Source organism: Acanthopagrus latus, chromosome 10, assembly GCF_904848185.1.
Source record: "Acanthopagrus latus isolate v.2019 chromosome 10, fAcaLat1.1, whole genome shotgun sequence".
Lineage (NCBI taxonomy): Eukaryota > Metazoa > Chordata > Actinopteri > Spariformes > Sparidae > Acanthopagrus > Acanthopagrus latus.
The window spans coordinates 9097193-9116376 of record NC_051048.1 but is presented as its reverse complement, the minus strand read 5'-3'; the positions used below and the strand labels follow the sequence as shown (position 1 = coordinate 9116376).

Sequence of the window (19184 nt, the reverse complement as noted above, 5' to 3'; positions counted from 1 at the left end):
TACTTATCCCTCGAGCGTCAGTTTTGGACGTGTGTGGCACGCTGGTAATGATTGTCACATAGTCACAGTTTAGTTCATCCAAAACGAGTTAGTTTGGTTTAGCACCAAATCTGCTTGGTTAGGATTAGACACCTTAACTACTTGGTAAGGTTTAGGATAGGATTATACATTGGCTTAAAATAACTTTATCCAGTCTCCTTTCTTACAGTAAGGTACATAGATTGCGTGATTAATGTAACATAACATAGGGAACATATGTACATCACTTGAATTACTTAAGCTCTGTCATTTATGTACATTATTTTTCTTATGTGACATAACTTTAAAGCAAACTCCTGGTCCCAAACTGGACTTGAACTCTGTTCTCCAGAGGGAAAGTCCAGTGACTGACCCAACCTACCGTCCATGGAACCAAACACTTTTCTTGCTCTTTATACTGCTGCACTAGAAGGGCGCTTTAAGAAGTCACACTAGCATCACACTCAGAGGCATTGAACTGCCGGCCAGGCTGCTGGATATGTTGTACGGGTTGGCATTGATAATGGGCTGCCCTAGATCCCATGCAACTTCTCAACGTTTTTATTCCATGGTGTTGATTGAGAGACACCTGAAGGCCGATATGACGTGCTGTGTGTTCAAACCTAAAACGATAAGTTTTTTACAAACTCTGTAATTATAGAAATGGCAGATCACACCATAACCTTAAGATAATTTTTGTATCATTTAGGCTGTCATGGCTTTAGAGGACAATCGTATACAAATACAATGCTAACGATACGGGCAGCTAATCAGAGAACATTTATACCATAAGTGGACTTTTGAAGGGCAGCGACAATATTTATTTCTGTTGAACTTGGGAGCTGTTGAACCACCAGCTCAGTTTCATCATATCCTAGTCTCATATTAAACTATGCGTCTAGTGTATTTGGTGCTTGGGTCCATTTCGGCTCGATGGGATCAATCCCGTATGCAGACCGTGGTCGCCGTAATTGCAGCGAGCGCCGGTGCCCAGCCAGGCCTAGCCAGGCCCTTTGCCGTCTTGTGCATTCGTGAAATACGACCATATCACACACAGATGCAGACTTTATGAGCGTGTACAGTATGGGTTTTGCAGCTGCAGTGTTGTGCGTCTGTGTGTGCGCGTTTTTTTTGGAATGCAATGTATTTACCCCATGTTGATAGGGAGGCCTGCTGCTGTTTTCCCTGTAACCAACAAGAGATTAAAGCATGCAGCAGCGCGTGCAAAATGGAAACGCCCCCACACCGGCGTTCACAACATGCACAGCGAAACACACACACACACACACACACACACACACACACACACACACACACACACACAGGATCATTTCTGGTCGAGGACAGCGGCATGAAGAGGTCTGCATGTCTGAAGGATATCGACATATTTAAGACCTGCTGGATTGGGTTCAGTCCCTTTTTTATGTGCATGGAGCAAAGTTCAAGCTAAAATATAAATATTACAATTAATATTTATACATTTTACTTTCAATACATCAAACTTTGAATTTATGAAACCAGAATAGTACATTAATTGCAGTGAATACTGATAATTCCGGGCAGAGTGGATGGTGCAAGATCAAGCAACGGCCAGCAGTAATGAGCATGTACAGCACAGTGGCACACAGAGCCCTGACTCATGAGCTGTGATGAAGCAGTCGTTCTGGAAGCACAAGTAAATGCGCATTAAAATAACATTCTAAAGACTACCTTTAAAGAATGAAAACATTTGATTTTCATATTGATTGCAATGCATATTGGTAATCTCGTTTCTGTCTTCTGTCACATCGGGATGTGGCCTTTGTCAAACTCCCCGCGTCAGCAGGTCACAAAGCCAGGACGAAATCAGTGGACTAACTGGATGTGTGAAAACACATGGGAGCACTTAGCGGTTAGCTTTTCTCCCTGTGCACTGGCCTGTGTGCTGACCTATGGAAGCGTTGCAAAAACAAAGTGTTCCTGCCCAGTGAGGCAACAACACAACATTAAGACAATGAAGGAGGCAATGTGGAATAATACGTCGCCCAGCATTAGTTATGTGAAGTGTGAAACACTGTTGTGTCGAGCGTTTCAATATTGCATCCTGATTTCCAACCACAGTGTTGTATCAAATGTTAGAAATGTTGAAATATTATATACACTATATAAAAAATTCTTCATGTATACAATTGCCCGGTAACAATTATAAAGGATCTGGAAATTTCATGGTTAGTAGGTGTTAGATACCAAGTAAGACTTTTTTTTCTTTTAAATAACCAATAAATTACCACAAACATTTCCTCAACATTTACTGAAAATAACCCTGATGATATTTAATAACAATCCTCTACTTTTGTTAAGACAAGCAGTAAATACATCGCTGATGTTTTCCTTAATACATTCCCTTGAAACAGACTGGTTTCCACTGAACTGATGACAATTCTGCCATTTATATTTCCTACTAGTCTCTGTCTATCTTCCCCTCATCAGCCCACTAAACTGAAGTGTGTGTTGGTCGCACACACACAGATATGGATTAATATTACTTAATATAATTGTTCTATATATCTTTCAATAGGATATTGGTCATCTGGTTTTTGATTATGGAGTGGCTGATGATACAAATTGGAAAAAAAAGACATCTGCAGAAATTGGTGAAAATGCAAATGGATAAATAAAATGTACTCAAAATGACTGACCAGCATACGTTTTACTGGAACTGGAAACCAGTTGGACATTTCCTGTATTTAGCAGCCCACTGGAAAAGTAGCCAACGCCTGTAATTATAATCATTATTGGATAATAGTCGCTAGATTTTGAGGTAATTACTGCAGTCCTTGGGGGTACTTTCAAATGCATTTTAAGATATGTAACTTGGTAATTATCACCTACCTACTGTGAAATCTGTGGACCTGTAAAACCAATTTTCCCTACGCCCTACAATGGCAAGCTAATGCAGAATACATCAACACAGTCTCAGTAACAGGGAAAATGGCAACAGTAGCTACTATATTTACAGCACTTCTCAAAAAAAGACTAATCCATTCAAGTTCAAATAAAAAAAATGGCCTCACTACAGTGGTATGTGTCCCTTGGTATATCTCATTGAATACATTTTGTTCTTCCTCACAGTCTCACTTTATCTCTCGCTTCCCATTGGTTTAAAGGGACAGCTGAAGAAGAGTGCCTGTGATAACTGCCATTAGCATGCCACTAGTTGGGTGTTAATATGCAGTTTCTCTGGGATGGCATTTTGCACCGTGTTATTACCGCTGTCCAGATGTTGCTGGAAGGGTCGGCAGGGCCATGTGGATCCGTGTGTGTGTGTGTGTGTGTGTTTCTGGTTTTACTGCCTCGCTCTCCCAGTCCACCTCTACAGTCGTAGCCCAGCAACTGTGTCTCCTCATTCGCGGAAAAAAAAAAAACTGTTCTTAGAAAATCATTTCAGCTAACTTCAGACAGTTTAGCTGCTTGGAATGTATTTTTCTCCATGCTGCATTATGTGCTCGTCCAAGGACAGATCCCGGCTCTCGAAGACTTTCTAACTTTTTTATTGTCTCTGATATGAATTAAGATATACTGCGTGCATGTACGTGTTTCCTACGTAAATGCATCTCATCTCACCGTCCACGTGTCTTTACCATCATCATTATGTGCCGCTGAGATGTTGGTCTATTAGCAGATACTGTATTGTTCTCTGCGGTTGGGGCTAATCTGTTCCCTAATTGTCTGGACAGACAGGGAGAGGTCCAAGCTCCATTTGGCCAGTCCATTTCACAAAGGCCCGTTTCCACGTCATTTAGCAGGTGAAGCACATTACACATCTGCTGAAATGAGAGGAGGCTGTGAGATCAGACGGGTGTGGGGGGGGCATGCCAGTTGTATCATTATGACATTGTCTTGAAAATGGCCCGTCGTTCCACCCTCAAGGTCGGTCTGCCCACTAGCTCAAAGTCAATCATGTGAATTGGACAAGTTGAAAAGTTAAACTTTTGGCATGTAGTTAGCATGCTTCTTCACAACACTGTAAATGCTCTACAACAGGGCGGAAGGGAGGTCACTTAAAAGGGCACTCCGCACAACTACATGACAAAGAACCTGTGACAAAGCTTTGTGACAAAATTACTGAGGAGACATCACAGCAGTACTTTTGCCCAAAGCTTGTCAACAGCACATTTTTCAAATATTGAATATCATGCTTTTAGGGAAATATATGATTCTATAAAACATTTTGTAGGCCTGGCCTGGTGAGGGGTGTCAGATAGAGGGTCTGTATTTCAAATCAAAAGAGCTGGTCCACTTTAAAGGTGCAAAATGTAACAATTGACCCACCTGTCAAATTTATGCTCAAAAATCAAATGGGGGAGGAGCATATCTCCAAAGGAACCGCTGACCACTGCTAACTGTGGCTGTCATTTGCTAGTTAGCGCAGTTAGCAGGCAACTTTGGGAGCTTGGTGACTAGGGGGGTGTTAGTGTTTACACAGCTAGCACAGGAGCTTTGGACTGGGGCTAGCTGGATAGCATGCTAACTTTAGCAGATATGTCTGCAACACAATACAGAGACATCATAACAACAAAGTCGCCTTTTATTTACATTCTGTCAATAGAGCCTAATTACATTTTTTATAGATATATTTATCTTCAAGTGGTATTCTTGCATGTCGCCTCTTTTAGCGAGCCCTTCAAGGTGCATATCGGTCATTGTTTTGATTTCTCCTTCAAGCACACAGGGCGACAAAATGCACATCGAAAAGACAGCTTTTCAAATGTGCTGCGGGGAAGAAAATTCTAAATGTGAAGCATCAAGGACAAACACAGTGTGACTAACGCTGAATATAAGACGCAAACTTTGTTACAAGAAGACTCCACAGGGCACTATTAAGGTCAGCTGTGTGCACACGGCATCATGCAGCTTCTTAAGAAAAGACTTTAATCGGAGCGGTAATTGAATTATTCGCTAACTGAATGTGTTTTGTGTCACGCGATGCAGAATCAGAGGTCAAAGTCACGGTGTTCAAGTGTCTTTTACCATCATTTGCAGTTCGCCGTTTGAGAAAAAAAAAAGACTCTGATGTTTTTTTTGGGGTGGGGGGATTTCTGGCACTTGTTAGCGAATTCTCGTCATCCGCGATGTGTTTTTTTTTTGTGTCACATTGCATAAGCTGCTCATGTCAGGAGGGCTCGTATGGAATAAGTATGTCTGCGTGAGCACCGGGTCTGCCCTGCTCTCAGACATAGCCCTGGGGCATTCAAGTATCTCCCTCTCCCTCTCTCTGTGTCTGTCTGTCTGTCTGAAGGGGGGGGGGGGGGTGTTGGAGAGGTATATATAGAGCTTCAGACTGCAGATTCTCCCTGAAACCTTTACTGTGCCAAATCCACCATCTGAGGACACCCAATAACATACCTCACACTCCTCTGGCACTCAACGCAACTACTGTACGAACTGTCCAAGGACTCATATTGGGAACAAAATGAGGTAGGAATAGGGCAATGCCGAGGTGTGTGTTTGTATTTGCGCCAGTGCACCGCTGATGCGGTGCACCAAAACAAAAAAAAAATGGCACATCGAGATGCCAACTAATCTCACTACCAGACCCACACAGAGCACAAAAGCTCATCTCAACTTTGGTTGCCATCCAGGTCATCTCCCTCCATCTCTTTCTCTCTCTCGGCGTGTCAGGCCTGATGCAAAAGGAAATATCGCAGAGGGCAGAGGCAGCCCAAACAATGAGAGATACACAACCTCCCCTAATTTAATCTTACAGCAGATGGCAAAATGTAACCTATGGCCCTGACAGATTGCTGTTTTGGTAAAGCCTTCCAGCGCTATCCGGAAAAAAAAGTGAGGGAAACAGACGGATGAGGTTGGGTGAAAATTGAAATGGCGGAGGCAGAATAACAAAGATGGGAAGAGACAAATATCCAACCGGGGGGATGGAGGCTGAGAAGTTGAGTGGAATAAAGGTGAAAAAGACAGACACGGAGACGGAGCTAGAGTTGGAAAAAAAAAAAAAACCTGACAGGTTTACAGAAGATCAACAATGTGAACTTCTCCGGGTCGAAGTGGAAACGAGCGGGGAAAAAAAAAAAACAAACTCCGGAGAGACATGTCAGAAACCATGAAAGGCCAATTAAGAGCAGAACCCAAATGGCGACGCGGGGGTACGAGGCGAGATGAGACGGCAGAGCAGGAAAACAACTCAAAGCCGTATGATAATTGCGAGCGAGATCCTCTGATCACTTGTCATCTGTGATGCAGATGATAGAACAAGTGAATGAGTTTTAATTAGGTGTGCTATCTGGATGGCTAACCCCTTCCCTCACCTGCATCTGTGCTTAGTCGGGATAACCTGATACGGCTTTTCATTTCGCCGCGGAGGAGAAAAGAAGGGGAACACAAATGAGATAAACAAAAAAAAAAAAAAACAGTGTTACAAGCTTAATTATTAGGGTTGTGCATCTCTCCCTCGTAAGATGATTCAATACGCATCTAAATACGTGGGCTACGATACGATTCAGGGACGATACATTTTAAATACGGAACGATTCACTTACCTCACCATTTCTTGAAAGCCATCACTCTCAACCAAGGTTTTAAGTTCTTCGCAATAAAATGGGATATATCTGCTGTGATTACATTGGACCTTGCCAAGTTGTGGCTAAGTTGTGGATGGAAAAAGTCTTTAATAGCCATGTTGTTGTCTTGTTGTGTGTTCTTGCTTGTGCTAACTGTAATGATACTAACATTAGCATCCACAGACTCCTAATTACCTGCGTAGTATTCTCCATGCCATCTCACCAGGTGAATTTTCAGATTTGTCGTGCTACCGCTGTACTTAATAGCTGTTCTACAGAACTTACATATGGCCAGACTTTTGACTTTTGATTTCAGATTAGCTGGTGCATTGTAAACTGTGTCAGAGTTGTCGGACAAGTTGTTGTGGTTGTTGTTTTTGTTGTTGTTGTGGTTTTTCCCTCGGATACATTAACGCTACTCTTGCGAGAATCTCGCATTGACCTTTAACCTTTTACAAGAGTTGAGAGACACTCTGCAGAATTAGCCACAAAGCTTCTGTCAACTGATAGATAACTTTAGAATTGGGCTATCGCGTGGTTAATGGTAAATTTAATTTGATACAGGGGTCCACGTATTGATGTAGTCGCATCTTTAATGTTAAAAATGGTTACTGATTCATATTGGTGAATCTTTACACCCCTATTAATTATACCTAGACTATAATAAACTGTTCTTTTGGATTTACATACAGGAATTATAAAATAAATAGTTTTCATAGTATGAAATACTAATTAAGAAATTTTAAATGAAACATTTAGTTTTAATTAACTTCTCTGCCCAATGTTGAATTATGAAATTTGTTTGAAGCAGAGTCTATTTACACAGCCAGCAGGGACTAAGCAGCGTTAGAAATGAATTTTGAGTCAAGCTTCTGGCTATTGATGAACTTTTTTTTTTTCTTTTTTCTTTTTTAGATATTTATCAAAATTCTAGCTTGTAAAACAAAAGTCTCCTAAAAAAAAAAAAAAAAAAAAAAAAGGTCTCGGTCTTTGGCAGGTAATTGCTACGTGATGTTCACCAGCTAGATGCCAGCTGTCTGTCACCTGGTCAGTGCTGAGCTGGTACCGTTCAGCTGATGCAAATTTTTGCCAGCTGTAAAACCAAAACAATGAGCTTAAAGTAGCCAAAACATATTGTAGTCAATACAAACAAAATGTTCTCACTTTGCGCTAACAAAAGTATACTTAAGTTGAAGTTTGAAGTGCATGATTGGTCACCGTTGAGTACGCAACTAATTTATGTTTTAATTTTGTCCAGCAGCTATACTGTGAATTACACTATAAGTTAATTTATAGGTACTGGTTCTAGACATCTAGCCCACTTTTTAGTTGAAAGTTTACCATAATACTCAACTGTTTGCTTAAAAGTGTAGTAAACTTCAATACAATAAAATGGTACACCATCATCATTGTAAGAGAAGTATACTTGGAAGTGTATACTTACTGGGACAAAATGTGTCCACTTTAAGTTTATAAAAGTATACTTTTTATTATACTTAAAGTGTAAGGTTAGAAAACTTTGAGTGCACTAGTTTAAGTGTGTACTAAGTTTTACCTTGTACTTCAACCATCCTGGGTGAAATACTTATAGTGAATATTGCTGACAGATTGAACAGGTATTAGAATAACATCATTATTAAAAAAAAACAATAAGAAGAACACGTACTACAAGTTCACTTGTGTGTATATCCCAAGTCCACTTTATTTTTAAGTTCACCAATTTCAGTGCATTGGTAGTATTATTGGAAGTGAATACTTCAATACTTATTGGGACCAAATGTATCCACTTTAAAGACTATGAAAGTATACTTGTTAGTATACTTTTAGCGTAAGATTAGTAAACTTTGAGTACTCTTGAGTTTTATTTTGTACTGTAACTATATTGGGAAATAAACTATAAGTGAACCTAAGTACTGGTTATATAGCTCACTTTTTATTATGTAAGTATACCACAAGTAAACGTGTGTGTAATCTTTGTTACTGTTACTTTGCTGGTTATGTTAGAGTAGTTCGGATATGAAAGTGAACTTCTAGTATGCCAAGGTGTAAAAGTAGTCAGTTTGAGTACTTGTACACCAAGTTTACATTTGGTAGAGTATTTTACAGGGGCACGTGGCTTGCACTAGTACTGGAGAGTCCGACATCTCTGATAAGTACAAAAAAAGGCAACTGAGGCATCTCTTATTTTTAGTTTAAAATAAGTATACTACTAGCAAACTTACATAAACATATTGTTTTTAAGTGATTGTCAACCCCTGTCCCTAAATATCCAACCCAGACAACATGAAACAAATGCGTTCCCAAACATTTCACCTCGGTTTGACATTAACATATAAAAGTTAGCGCATTTATACATTTATTTGTGCACTTCCCCATCAAGCTTTGCTCAGCAGATCATTTGCATTCAGCACCAAAGAGCCTCCTTCTCCTCTCCCGTCTGTATTATATAAATGCCGACCTGAGAGGACGACCTACAGGCTGCTGCACAGCGTTACAGTCCACAGCTATAAATGCTGTGCTTTAGGTCTCCTCCAACTACACGAGCAGAGCTGGGACTTCCTCCTAAACGGCCTGCCAATTCAGAGGAGAGCTGCACTGTATGTGTGGCAATCTAAATACATGCAAATGAGGCTGCACACACCGCACAGGACCCGTCGTGCTAATGAAGTGGTGGGCTGCCGAGGGAGGACATTAGCACCCCCGGCACTGTTTTGTGCATTGAGAAGGGGCTTTAATCTGCTCCTCCAGGGTACCTGGGACCCACCGGAGTGCGTTTAGCAGGTCGGCCCACAACACCTGCTTCCGTCAAGCGGGCCCGTTTTGTTGTGCTTGTTGATTCACGTCGTTATGTCGGTTATGGTATCGAAATAACTCCTGAACACCCAGGTAGACGGCGAGGAAGTAAAAAGCATTCTGAATGATAACGAAGCTGTAATTTCCGTAATAAAGTAACACATGCTTGCCGCTAATTGAGTTCTAAATCGCTGTAAGCCAGTCTGAAAAGGTTACACCGGCGTGCGGCGTTTGAGACACGCTAATGTTCATTTTCAAACAGCTTTGTCTTGGACCGGGGATTTCATCAATGTGAATGTTATTAACCGAACGATCAATATACGAGCGCGCTCATCGTTTAAGGCTGATATTGTTTCTGCACCCCCCCCAACAAACTTTTCTATTTTAAATGAGCAGGTCTTTCCATTTGACTTTGATAACTTAATTGGAAGGAGTTGATATATTTTAAGAAGATTTACAGGAACGAAATAAAAGCTATTAATATTCTCAAACGCAAGCCTGCGTCCCAATTAAGGCGCCGCAGATGAAACAGTTTTATTTCTAATAGGAGGGCACTCAGGGTTCGGTCTGTGAGGAATAATGTTTTTATTTTTCCTATTGCCATCGCTATTTAGATTTAATTGGTTTTTAAATAGATCAAACGGATTGGGGAAAAAAAAAGAGATATCAGTGTCTCTAATGCCACTTTGGATACTGTCAGCTACAAAGGCTCAGGACACTGGAACACTTTCAGGATCGAATCTTCATCAGATTATATCACGGGGCTCGAGGTTCAAGCACCTTTCTTTTCAAGCAGCGTCTGACTGATCCCTGATAAAGACACTGACTTCCTGCCAGGATCCAAAACTGCTGCGCTCTATCTCAGAACTGGTGGTTTTCATAATAAATGATTTATTACTTTGTTTAGACCGCCAGCAGATCCACCATTTAAGGTTGCACGTCTCACCCAGCTGCCACATTTTAAAGGAACAGTTCATCTCAAAATAAGTGGGTTTTTTTTTTTCTTAGGGAGAGGTGCCTTTTCTCAAATACAACAGAACAGGATGGCTGGAAGCAAGAACATTTTTATTTTATTTATTTATTTCGAGCAATGTCTCTCTGCAGAAAACATGACCCGGTTACTCAAGGTAATCCACAGGCCTTGCGAGCAGTTTCGAGTAGGATCTATTATCACCCGCCAGCTGTACCACTGCACAGAAGGAAGGGTGCCTCTACTCGTGGATGGGAGCTGGATAACTGAGCTAGCTAACGTTAAAACTCAACCGAGGAGGAGACAGTTCATGTTTAGGTCATTACATCTGTTCCTTGAAGGGCAGCCAGCGTCTTCTTATCAGAAGGCTGCTGGTTCGATTCCCCTGGTCTGCGTGCCGAACTGTCGTTGGGCAAGATATTGAACCCCAAACAGCTCCAGATGTGCTGGTCGGCACGTTGACCACATTTCTAGACTGTGTTTCAACATTTGTAAGTGTTTAACCATCGGATATCTTTAAGGAGACCCCCAGCCATGTTTGCGGCAACCAAAACTGTGAAAGGTAAAGTATTTTAAGCCAAAAGTTGATCTTTTCCTAAACCTAACCACAACATAAAGAAAAATAATTGAGCCTAAAGAAACAAAAAGTTGCGACATAATACAATGTGTAGTTTTCTCTCTCTCTCTTTCTGTTTTGTTCTGTTTTGGCATGGTGAAAAAAAAAGCATAACATAAAGCAGCATTATGTAAAAAATTAGAGATTTTGTGCGATTTGGCGCCCCCTACAGTTTCTGAGCGTAACACCACTGTTGTAATTCCAAATCCCAGGTCTGTGTGTTGAAAGCTTGTGTGTTAAAATGAACATGTGCGCTGCATTGTGATCCTACCCTCTCACCGAAGTTACAGTGCAGTGCAGAGTGCAGAAACAAGCGATAGAAGGGCAGAGAGGCTAAGACAGAGACACCATTCACCCTGTTGCAAGAAACTGTACCATCAACATGATTTTGAAGCTTTTATTTCAAGGGAGGAAAATGAAAAAAAAAGGTTTTTGGAATGGACAGAGCTGGAGAGCAGCACACTCTGCTCCGGTTTGTAATCCCACGTTCCCTTAGCATCCATTGGCCTCTTTGATTATAGCTAACAATGCACATAACCTCCCCTCATTATTTTTTCGGGCCTTATCTCTCAGTCCTTTTGATTCCTCACGCTTCCCTTCATCCCCTCTCCTCTCGAACTTTTACAGGTTCGACAGAATAGGGGGGAAGCATTGCTTGGAGTGAGATCACTCCATCCAAATGATCCAAAACGCACAAACACAACACTTCATTGGCACAAAGTTTTGCTAAAAAACAGATGCCTGAATGCTTTGAAGCACGAGGGGAGGACAGTGGTCGCTGATATGACACTGGCAGGCGTAAACACGACAGGGTAAGGGGCTGAAGCATGTTTGTAGTTGTGGGCATCTCTGTAATATTCTGTTTGTTCAGGGTAACAATACACAAGGTCGAGGACAGACAGAGAACAGAACGTCATCAACGGATGTTCTGTCAAGTGGAAAGCGAGAAATGTTGAAAAGAAAAAAAACTCCTGCACACACAACACTGACCTTACAGGAGCATTTCCGTCATCCGATTCAGGACATTGCTCTTTTCTTTTCTGAGTAGAAAGATCACCGGTCATGAGCAGGTGCAGCGGGCTGATCATGTGTTGATACACCGGCTCATTCAAGTAATGTTTATGAGTGGTTGCTGTAGTCCTGATCAATATGGCAGCCACACATTCCATAGATTAACTGTACTGATGCTCAAGTAACGTATTATTTTTGTGAGGATGATTTGGCAGACTCAGCAACATAAATAATTTTTCGGGGGGGGGTTTCAATTTCAATCTCACGCCGAGGGGAGATCGTATCGGTTGCACAGGAATTAACAAACGGAGAGCAAAGTCATCTTTCCGGTGTCGCACTAGCTCAAGGAAGTGGGGGTTTAAAACAGGTTTTGTGAGCTGAGACGGAGGTCAGAGAACAGGAGTACTGGGCAGAAAAAAGGGGCGCAAGCAAGATGGCCAAAGAGAAATGGCGAGGCGCGGGGGAGGTGTCGTCCATGTTTCATGAGGCCCTCAGCTGTTTCGCTCAGCCTCGAGGCTTGACCTCCTCACACTGACAGCAAGCACAGATCTGCGCTGAAACTTTCAGGAGGAGCTGCAAAAAATGTTCACACGCTCTTGGCCCCTTGTAGATAACTTTCTAAGTTTAAACTTACACTGTGAAAGAAACGGCAGTAAAACAGTGGGTAGGTATTTTTAAGCCTCGCAACCCGGACAAAATGACTCTTTTCACAACCAGTACTGGATCCATTTGGTCTGACTGCATTTGAAAAGAGTGGAAGAGTCACACCATTAACTCATTTTATAGCCATTCAAGTAAGGAGAAGATCTGGGTAATTTTATGCTCAGGAAGTTGAACTCCTGTTACCTCATTTGCCAATGAGCAGCTTTCATTGAAAGGAACGCTGACGTCATATCCACTTCCACGTCCTCGCTTCCCCCCTGCAAATAGCCATGACTGTGTGTGTGTGTGTGTGTGTGTGGCAGCACTTTTCTGTAAAGGGGGGGGATGCATAATTTGATTTTAACCTGCTGTGAGTCCAGGTAATGCTTTTCAATGCGCATCCATCTTTTTTTAATGAAGCAGGACCTTAGCCAGGATTCAACCAATACTGATGTCATGAGTCTAAGTGCCCCTAATGGCCACCAGCCTCTCCGTTCCAGACACCAAAATGGTCTTTAAAAAGTTGAAAAGTTTTAGTCTGAATTGTGTGTATGTTTTCATGTTACTAAACAACTTTTCGCCTTAAGCTTATCGTTGTGAGGTCAATACTTCCAGGTTAATGGCAGTGGGAAAAAATGGCACCACCTGCACATACATATGTTTTCCCTATAAACCCTCAATTTGGCTTTGCTGTTCGGACCGGCACCTAGCACGAGGTCGAATTACGACACAAAAGAAGTGCGTGTGTCACTGGCATGACTGAGACGGGAAGAGGCGTTGATTGGCCCGGTTGCTATCCCCAGGCGACGGTGGAACAACTGGAATAACTTGAAACTCTACACTGCAAAAGAAAAAGAAACCCCGGTGATGGAAGAGGGAGAGAGAGCGAAGAGGGAGAGTGATGGAAAAGAAGACTCAACGGACGGGCGTTCACTCAATGGAGACTGTGGTGTTGCGTCAAGGTTGGTTCCCGTGTTGATATGTGCTCCGACTGGACATAGAGGTGCTCAACACCTGCCTTTTTTTTTTGTTTACTTGGAACCGCTGTTGACATAATCTCAGCTCAAGGTCCTCCTATTCATTTTTCATCGTTGTGTCTCGCTGCGGCTTTAGAAACTGATGCAACCTGTGTTGGTGATGTTGCTTAAAGGATTTGTGGGTCCACTATCTTTGACAAGCACAGATAGCTGACACAAATTAGGCTCTGTAGTTATTAGAAGCAAACCAGACATCTACATATTCAACACCAACTGGAGATTGACAGTGTCTGTATATCTTATTCATTTTCATGTAGGATTTAGCATTCATCATGTAAATAGCCGTCGGCTCATGATCTTTATGGTGTATATTATATCACAGAGTGATGGAAAAACATCCCCTAGCTTTTCTCCAGTATTGCCTGCTACATCCAATAAATACAGGCTATTTACTCAGCTGTTGAAAATTCAATCTTCCTACCACAGTTTGCTTTATTTGCTTTATGTCGTCGCCGCTGTTTTCCAGGCTGAGGGATGTCTCAGCCGAGGTTAAAGCGACACCGAGGCACCTACGTGACTGCAACGACACGGCAGCCATCCAGATGCCCCTCTTTTCTTCTCGCCCGCTAATATCCTGTGAAATCCAGCAAACTTAATTTGAGGGAAAGGAGCTGAACCTGAACTAAGCGGATTGAATTAATAAATGTATTTTCTATTTAACGGTTTGATTTCTCCAAAGCCTGTTTACAGCCACCGAATGATCTGCCTTTAAGTAAGGCGCACGCCCAAATCTGCTTACAGTTGCCTAAATCTATTATCTGCGCTCCACCTTATGGCGAGTCACTGACTCTGTGTCTAATGTGTGTCTGTCTGTTTGTGTGTGTGTGTGTGTGTGTGTGTGTGTGTGTGTGTGTGTGTGAGCGTGCTGCGTATGGGCATGAGTGCGTGGTAGCATGATGCACCAGTTTTGACATGCACATCAGAGGTTAGCTGTATTAAATAAAGGGATGCTCAGCCAGGATTTGCTCTTCACTAAGTGGCTGAATGAAATTCATTTCTGTACAAGCAAACACTGTTACTCGACGGCACAAAGGCCTCAAACAGACAAACATAATTGGTTCTTTCATTCAGCAGATTTAGAGTAACAGGAAAAGACCTTTAGGTCATGTCCTCCTAAATTTGATATACAAAGATTTCAGTGGTTAAAAAAAAAGTCTAATTTTGGTCATTTTAATGTGTAACCCCATATGCAGGATGTCTGCAATGGGAAACTCTGGACCATTTGGACATCAATAAATGCATGGTACTCAAATCAAGATTATTATCATTATGGATTATGATTTCCTGAAAAGCTGACATTGTTATTATAACAGTTATGGTTGTAATTAGCATAGACAAGGCAAGTTTATGTATACAGTACAATTCAGACACAAGGCAACTCAAAGTGCTTTACAGGGGAATACAAATTGCATTTAAAATACATTAAAAGCAAGTTGGAAGACATCAAGAAACAAAACATTAAAACAAGTTGAACAGTTGTACTTTCATATGTGTGTATGTGGTGTGTGTTTGTGTGTGAATGTCAGTAATCCTACAAGATTATCATCCCTCACCATTGGTTGCACACACTCAGTGGCCATTTTATTGCGTACATGTGTAGCAATCTAATTCAACAGCCCTGCCGTATCCTCCATCTTTATAAAGCCCATAATGTTTTTAGGCAACATTGTCGTAAAATGTAAAATGTGATTGTTAAAGGTGGTGTTGCATTGGGCGACACTATAATCAGAGGTGGTTCTGATTTACAGTCATACACATTTACATTATATAAAGTAATAGAAACACTTAACTAGAGTGAAGAACAAGGTCTCTAACTATGACCTCACTACTAAAACATACAATCAGATGAACATCTCCGTCAACAAGAACAGAACATTATTGACATCATGAAACTATGAGACAACTGTTGTATTAGATTACATCAGGCCGCAAGTCTACTTGTTAATTTAATCTCACTAAGTAGTTAATACGTATTTTTTGTATCTAATGGTTCGTTAAGAAACAAATGAGGAATCAAGAACAATTTATGAATAGTTAACAAGTACTTCACAAATAGAGTCTAATAGGTATAACAGATAGTGATGAGTTACTGCAGAACAAACCTGGGCATCCTATATTCATATATCATCAGGTAATGATTAATTCATGAATATCTGTCAATTGATAACACTGACCTCTTTCTTCATTCTTGGTTCCTGATGAATTCTCTTTTATCAAAACTAGTGATGACTCATTCCTTACTGAGTTCCTAAGTAGTTGCTAATTAGTCTCTCATTACTTGATCATCATCATCAAATGATTACTGAGTAATTACTTCATGAGTACTTATCAAGTCAATAATCATTAACTAATCATTAGCGCCTCTATTAGATAAGATCAGGAGTTTCTCATCGACTAATGAATAAGTAGCACTAATTAATGTGATTATTTTTATGAATCATAAAGATGCAATTATCCAGTCATTTACCAAATCAAATGCCAACATTGCCAAAGACATTTTGAAATAATAATCATGATTTCATATGGGATAAATACGATTTTCCTTCATCTTTTGTGACCTTTTATAATTATCTTGTGACCTTTTGTTGGATCTGGATCATCAGGTCGGCAGCCACTCATATATATAATTAATCTGGTGTCACTGCTGAATTCAACTGTTTTTTTTTTTTTTTTTTTTTTTTTTTTTTTATCAGATATTTTCTTACTTCAAAGCTTGTTACAGAAAATATGCAGGTCCCTATTTTGGCTGTTTTTAAAAAAAAAAAAAAAAACTAATTCAACTTTAAGCTTAACAACAAAAATAGACAAATGACTAAACAAAACACCAAAACCAATCTCACAGTCATGTGTCTTTGAAGGTCTCCACCTCTATTTTATTTCTGAGTCAGGGGGCTCTATGAAGGAAAATCAATTTGAGGCCTTTTCAGTGTTTTGATACTCTTTGGTAATTGAAACTGCATGGTCCAGAGCCTTTTTTAATATTAATCGAAGGTGCCCCGGATGCTATAACTTCTAAGAAAAAAAAAAAAAAAAAAAAAGCTAATTTGATGCAGTGCTTCTATTCGACTTCATTAATTTTCACCTAGGTGAATGGGGACAAGAGATGGAGGCCAAGTACATCAAATCATACTCGATGCTTGTATCTATTATGTCTCACCGGGAGCATAATTACCTTACTGCCCCTCCCATTCATCAGTCAGAGGATGGGACACAAAGACGGTCTGAGGGAGGAACAGGATAGTTTTGCACTGATGTGTTTGACAGAACATGATGTTGCCAAAACTGAGAGAAGTGTGACGTTTCTTTGACAAAATATTTGAGAATGTACATCCTTAGAAACAAGAAATTTAACTGGGAATGTGTGTTTCTGAGAAAATTGATTTTCAAGCGGTGCATCGGAAACCTGTCCGTGATAGGTCGCGTGAACTTGTAAAACTCTTGCTTTTATGATGAAGCCATGGAACAGAACGAGCAACATTTAACCGCTGACAGTTCAATTTTGCCAGGTAGCTGTCAACAAAAAACAAAAAAGCACAATCTATCCAGGTTCGATTCTGACCTATCCCTGACATTTTCAGACGCAGCCAGTCTAACTCTGTGTTTTGCAGATGTTGACTTCATGCGGGGTTATTTGTCAGCGAAATGGGGCAGGCCATCGGCTTAGTGGTGCTCTCGGACATGATACGGGAAAGAAAAAAACAAAGAAGTGAAATGATGTCTGGGATTGGTCTTGAACAAATGTGTTTGTTCTCTCTGTGACCATTAAATGGCAATGATATATTGTCTCCGCAGAGTCGCGTGTCAGGCTGACAGCCCTCCTGAAGGTTTATGGAGATGCCTCACAAACGGCATGTCAACAGGTTGCAGGTATGTGGGGAGGGGGGGTAAGTTAGATCTTTGTCACTGTTGAACAGAAAAATAACCCCATTAATGTCAGTGTTACAAACAGATGTCTGTTTGTGCAAAGGCAGGCTTAGCCTGTAAGCTAACATATGGTATATAGAGCATGAATGGAGCTGTCCTCGGTCCTGAAGCCTCTGTGCTGATGGCAGAGGGATGTGTGCCCAGATACCCAGTGTCAAGAGTGTTTGCTCCACAGTTTAGTCTATTGTGGTGCATAGACATGACCTGTTGAGGTGTGATGTTTCTGACATACAAGGTAGGGAATGATGTTTGGTTTATACTTTAATCTCCATGTGACTTTAAAGAAAGCACATTAGGGAATTAGCAATTTCAATCTTTGGTGACTGATTTGCTATGCATATATGCTATGTATATATATATATTTTTTTAACTCACAAAAATGTAGTTCTCCAGCAAAAAAAATAAAATAACTCAATACCCCAGTTTTTTTCTGAGACGGTACTACTTAATTTTTAAGCTTGAGGGACTCCAGAAGATCATTATTGGACCACAACTGTGACATCGGGGCTTCGGTATTTCAGGAACCCATTTTTCTTCGGGCTCTCTGCAGTCTGCTCAGTGGTTTGATTGATTAGGTTTAATGCTTGATTTGTCAGTGTGTAAAATGTTGAACAGACATTGTAGAAGTGCTCGCCCAGGACCAACCGTCTTTATCTGGCTCAAACTTTTTAAAAGAAGTTTGTTAATTCTAGCTCGTTAAAGGCATTGTTGTGCACTTACGTAACAGGACCGTGTTCGTAATTAAATTTTCACACATGCTGATGCTAAGCTTCGCTCTGCAAATGACTTATGATTTTCTTTATTCCTTTTCAACCAGTGCTTTGTTTCTTTGTCTCTCTCTGCCCTTTCATTTGACACCAGTTGAACCACTGTGATTTGTTTCGTTCTCCGCGTTCAAAGACTTAATGGAAAATAGTCTAATTTCTAACTAGAACTTTTCGACAACCTAAAAGCAAGACGGACCACTCAATGATATTAAGTGGCCCTCAAGTGGTCCTTGGAACTAAAACCATCAGTGTCTTATTTGTTGGCTCTGCTTGTTGGCACCTTCACTCAGTGTCTGTTTGAGTAGAGTCTTGAAATGTATGGACGCAAATGTTGACACTAACAGTAATAAAATAGGCAAACCTTGCGGCATTCACCTGGACTAAACTGACAGTGATGGGAATATACTAACCCTTCACAGGGCTCCCCTACAGGACCAGCTGAGCAATAAAGTAGTGCCAATAAGACACTTTGCCAATAAAGGATTAAGAGCTTGGACTCTGTTTTAGCAAAAAGAAAAAAAAAGTATTTTTTTAAGTGCAGAGGAGGAGAACAGTTGAGGTGTGACAGAGGATACATTTTTTATCTCGGTGTGGAAGAAAATCTATGCCATGGGGGGGAAAAAAGGCAAGAAGAGGTTATTGAGTGGTACTAACATATATGCATACAGTACACCATTACGAGATGATGTTGTTTTGCCTCTGTGAAGTAGAAGTAAATAATTCATACTGTGTTGACGGACTGCCTCTCAGCATTTACAGACCTTGACAAAACAGATTTCACATAGTTAGAGTAATTCAGTTGTGTTTGCCCAGTTTCTGCACATTTTCGTGACTAACAGCCTTTAAAAC

General features: G+C 40.8%; 1 long non-coding RNA gene across 1 annotated transcript in view; it reads left to right on the top strand.

Moving 5' to 3' along the window:
* LOC119027271 overlaps positions 1-17502 on the top strand; it is a 202300-nt gene extending 184798 nt beyond the window's left edge. Inside the window, exon 3 of the long non-coding RNA XR_005077340.1 lies at positions 17437-17502. This is a non-coding gene — a long non-coding RNA (uncharacterized LOC119027271). The remainder of the gene's footprint in view (positions 1-17436) is intronic.
* Positions 17503-19184: the final 1682 nt, after the last annotated feature.